General features: G+C 37.0%; 1 non-coding gene across 1 annotated transcript; it reads right to left on the bottom strand.

Annotated features, from left to right (window-relative positions):
• Positions 1-1,764: 1,764 nt before the first annotated feature.
• Positions 1,765-1,870, bottom strand: LOC140894116 (small nucleolar RNA R71). The gene has a single exon (XR_012153666.1). It is a non-coding gene; the product is annotated as a small nucleolar RNA R71 (small nucleolar RNA).
• Between the last annotated feature and the right edge of the window lie 3,236 nt (positions 1,871-5,106).

The following is a 5,106-nucleotide window of genomic DNA, read 5'->3' as shown; positions in this document are numbered from 1 at the left end:
CTCCAGCGCCCGTAAATTCATGTCCAGAGCGCCTCAGCACCGTCGTTTGAGCGCTCCAGCGCTAGACGTCCATCATTGAAAAATAAAATACGAAACTTGAGTGCCCCAGCGCCAAATTATTAGCGCTCCAGCGCTGCGTAGTCTCCAAAAATATGGAAAGTCTTAAATCGAGTTTTAAAAGGGATTTTCTGACTTATTCTGGGGGATACGAGGTTTTAGAGAGTTTTCAAGAGCATAAGACGGCTATTGAGAATTTTTGAAGTGCACAAGAGCTCGAGATTCTGGTACGAAGACTGAAGACGGCGGCATCCGGCGACGGAGAAGCTTCATTCTAATTCGTTCTAGTTTCTCTTTGAACTCTATTTTTCTTAGTTTATGGATTGTTGGAAAAACATGAGTTATTTGATTTTGAATTGCGTTATGAACTAATTTCTTAGTCTAGAGGTAGACGGATCTTGACTGAAAACCATGATTGACATATTTTGATTTAGATATTTAAATTTTTTCGCACAGTTTATTTGTGTTTTCCTGATTTTAATGCTTTCAATTTACTGGCCATAGATTGAATGATATTTTATTTAGAATCTATCACTCGAGAGAGGAGATTTTGAATACGACATAGGAAAATACATCTTTGATGTTTATATTATTCGAGAGGCATATAACTTCATAGAAGTCATTAGAAGAATTCTTGTGCTATTTACCGGATTTAATAGTTGAACTTAGATAGAGATATTGAGTTTGCTATTGAATACGAATTTCTGCTTGACACTCGAGAGAGGTAGTAGAAAATAATAGGGATTCTTGGCTAATAAACTAGAAGAATTGATAATTAAACAATCATTATAAATAAATTGTGGTGGACAGTCAAGTGAAGTCGAACCTCTAGCATTCATCGCTTATTGAACTTTCATCTCGTGAACTCGTGGTTATTTAGTTTTGTTTCTTGCAAATTTTAGTTTTATAAAAATCAAACCATTTTCGTAGCTCTACATAGGATTAGGATTTTATTAGTTGCAAATATTTGATATAATATCATTTATTCATTCTCCGTGGGATCGACTTGGACTTAATTCCTATATTATAACTTGACATCGTGCGCTTGCGAGCGAAAAACATGCAACAAGTTTTTGGCGCCGTTGCCGGGGAATGAATTTTATTTGATTTATATTAAATTGTGCTAATTGGTCTTAATTTTGATTTAGAGCATTTTATTTTATTTTGTTGGTTCTAATTTTAAATCTTTCCTGTCTATGCAGTTTATGCGAAAAAGCCAAAGTTACGACTCACTGCCCTTTGATCCGGAAATCGAGAAAACTGCTAAAGCTTTGAGAAAAGCTAGAAGAGAAGAGTTGCAACAAATGGCTGAAGAAAGGGAAAGAGCTGTCAATAATGCTCCGGTGCCGATCAGAGATCACTTTCGACCAGTGATCAATACTCATTATTCTGGGATAGCTCGGCAGAACATCATGGCAAATAATTTTGAGTTGAAGCCAGCTCTGATTAATATGGTGCAGTAGAATCAGTTCAGGGGTGCAGCTACTGAAGATCCAAATCTGCATCTGCGTACTTTTCTGGAGATTGCTGACACAGTGAAGATTCATGGTGTTACTAAGGACACCATCAGACTACGATTGTTCACATTCTCTCTTAGGGACAATGCTCGTAGTTGGTTGCAGTCACTACCTCTTGGGAGTATCACTACATGGGAAGACATGGCATCCAAATTTCTGGCTAAGTACTTTCCTCCTGCCAAGTCTACCCAGCTGAAAATTGAGATCACTACTTTCAAACAGCAAGATTTTGAGCAGCTTTATGAAGCTTGGGAGCAGTACAAGGAGTTGCTTAGGAAGTGTCCAAACCATAATTTTCCGGATTGGGAACAGATTGAGTTATTCTACAATAGTTTGAATGGCCCAACAAGGATTTCTGTGGATGCTGCAGCTGGAGGTTCAATATTTTCTAAATTTCCTGAACAGGCTTATGAGATGCTTGAGCAAATGACTGTTAACAGTTATCAGTGGCCGAGTGAGAGATCTGCAATAAGGAAGCCTGCTGGAATTCATGAGGTTGATGCATTCACTGCTTTGACTGCTCAGATGGCTACTATTTCTACACAGTTGTCTGCACTGACCAGAGGGAATCAAAGTTCTAATGAGACAGCATCGCTGGAGACTGCCGTAAATTCTGCTGATGGATTTGAGAGTGTGGAGCAAGCTCATTATGTGAACAACAGGAATTACAACAATTATCGAGGTAATCCTGTACCCAATCAGTATCATCCTAGTTTTCGTAATCATGAGAATTTTTCCTATGCAAACAATAAGAATGTGTTGAATCCTCCACCGGAGTTCAATACTCAGAATGGTGAAGGTAAGGCATCGTTGGAAGATTTAGTGAGTAATTTTATTGCAGAATCATCCACAAGATTTAAGAGGAATGAAAATAGGCTTGATAGGATGGAGACACACTTGACCAATGTGAGCGCTTCTATGAAAAATCTTGAAACACAAATTGGTCAACTGGCGAATGCATTGAATAATCAGCAGAGAGGTGTATTCCTAGCAATACTGAGGTTAATCCAAGGAGCAGTGCAAGGCTATCACCCTTAGAAGTGGTAAAGAACTTGGGGTTGATGACCCAAAGGAAGTAGATGATGAAGAGGCTGAAGAGATTGTGGTGGAGTCTGAAAAATCTGTTAGCAAAAATTCCAGCAATTCTGCAGTTATGCCTGAGAAACCGCTTGTACCAAAAGCTGTTTTGCCATATCCTCAGCGGTTCAAGAAGAAAGCGTTGGATGAGAAGTTTTCTAAGTTTTTTGACATCTTCAAGAAAATTCATATTAATATTCCATTCGCTGATGCTTTGGAGCAGATGCCGCATTATGCAAAATTCTTGAAGGAGGTGATGTCTAAGAAGCGGAAGGTGGAGGAGTTCGAGACTGTCAACCTGACTGAAGAGTGCAGTGCTATCCTGCAAAAGAAGCTACCACAAAAATTAAAAGATCTAGGGAGTTTTACGATTCCTTGCATTATTGGTTCTTCTAATTTTAATAAAGCACTTTGTGATTTAGGAGCTAGCATTAACTTAATACCTTTGTCTGTTTTCAGGAGTTTGGGACTTGGAGAGGTGAAACCCACGACAATCGCATTGCAGCTAGCTGACAGATCTATCACATATCCATTTGGAATCATTGAGGATGTACTGGTAAAAGTAGATAAATTTATTTTTCCTACAGATTTTGTTGTGCTAGATATGGAGGAGGATGCAAATATGCCATTGATTTTGGGGAGACCGTTCTTGGCTACTACTGAAGCCAAGATTGATGTGAAGAAAGGTGAGTTGACGATGGGAGTTGATGGTGAGAAGGTGATCTTTAATGTTTATAAGGAGGTTAAAAATTCATCCATGGAAAAAGTGTTCATGATTGAACAATCAAAGAAGATGGAATGTTGCTGCAAAGTTGTTAGTGCTGTATAATTGCCAAGAGAGAATGATCCGAAGGTAGCAAAGAAGAAAAAGAGAAAGAAAGCAAAGATCAAGAAGATTGTTGAATATGTTTGGAGGGTGAAAGAAAAGGAAAAGACCTCCAACAAAGTGGAACCGGGCTAGAATCAGAATATAGTCGGGCTATGGACTATAAACTAAGCGCTTCTTGGGAGGCAACCCAAGCAATTTTTTTTATTTACTTTATTGTTTCTTTTATTTTAGTTGTTTTCCTTTTTATTATTTTTTATCACGAGGAAACTAGACATCAATAATGATTTTGAATTGTGTAGGTGAAAAAGTATGGAGCTGAAAGAGTTTAGGAGCCACCCCTGATGAAGAGTTTTGAGTGATTAAGATGGTGCCGAGTACTGATGCTTGGTGCCTAAGGTATGTGTCCCTTGTTTTTAATGAATATTGTACATTGAGGACAATGCACAATTTAAGTTTGGGGGGGGGGGTGTTTAAAAATTGTGAGAATTTGAAATTTTTTATGAGTTAGTTGGAGTTGAAGGCATGATGTTGTAATTGTGTTGGCCTATGATGAAAATAAATTTTGTGTGCTGAAAAAGTTTATGTTAGCTATATTTAATCTTGATTTCTCACATTTATGCACGAATGCCATGATTTTCGATACTCCTAGCAATTAGAAAAAAATTTATGTGGATTTGTGATGTGGATTAGAGGATTTGATTCTTAACTCTTGTGATTTTTATTTGAAACTAAGGTAGATTTTTAAGATCACAGAAGTGATTTAGCCGTTTTTTTCGAATCTATTGAGTTTTTTTAGCCATTCTATATTCATGAAAAATCCAAAAAAAATTGAGTAGCTAAAAAGTTCAAAGAAAAGTAATGGCGGAGAAAGTAAGGTGAGGGGAGGCCTTGAAAAAAAAAAAATGGATTGAAATTCTAGTCCAAATACAAGGCATAAAGATGGAGATGTATAGAGTAGAAGAAAGCCAAGACTAATGTTTGGCAATGCAAATAAAAAAATTTTAGCTACTCATAATCCTGCATAAATTGAAAATATTCAATTTCCTTTGCTTTGCATCATGAGTCCTTGTTTGCATTGATATATATATATGGATGCTTATCTCCTGCTGATTATACTTGAGCCTAATGTTAACCGAAAAAGTCCTGTTGATCTGTGCAATTAGAAGTTGAACTTGGTTGAGAGTATTTTGAAACTTGAGGACGGAGTTAATGATTTTATGAAGCTTACAAATTGCATGATTTTATAGAAAGTTAGGTGGGTAGATGAGATTGGCAAATCACACACACACACGAGAACTCTTGAGAAAATTAGCCGACATGTGTATTGAATCTTGGAATGTATAAATTCGGAGGTCGACTATATTGCTCATTACTATTTTGCTCGGGACTAGCAAAAGTTTAAGTTTGGGGGGATTTGATAAGTGCATTTTATGCACTTAATTTATATATGATTTGACTTGAATTTTGTGATGTATCGAGTGAATATTATGCATATTTGTTGTTGTTTTTGTGAGTTGCAAGAATTTGAAGAAAAGTAGCAAGAAGAAGCGGAAAGCCGAATTACGGGACAGCAAACTTCAAAAAATTACTGGGAATGTTACAGACACCTAAATCCGATCTTCACTT

This window comes from Henckelia pumila, chromosome 3, assembly GCF_033568475.1.
Source record: "Henckelia pumila isolate YLH828 chromosome 3, ASM3356847v2, whole genome shotgun sequence".
In the NCBI taxonomy this organism is placed as follows: Eukaryota; Viridiplantae; Streptophyta; class Magnoliopsida; order Lamiales; family Gesneriaceae; genus Henckelia; species Henckelia pumila.
The sequence above is the reverse complement of the archived record's forward strand: the minus strand, read 5'-3'. Positions and strand labels throughout refer to the sequence as shown.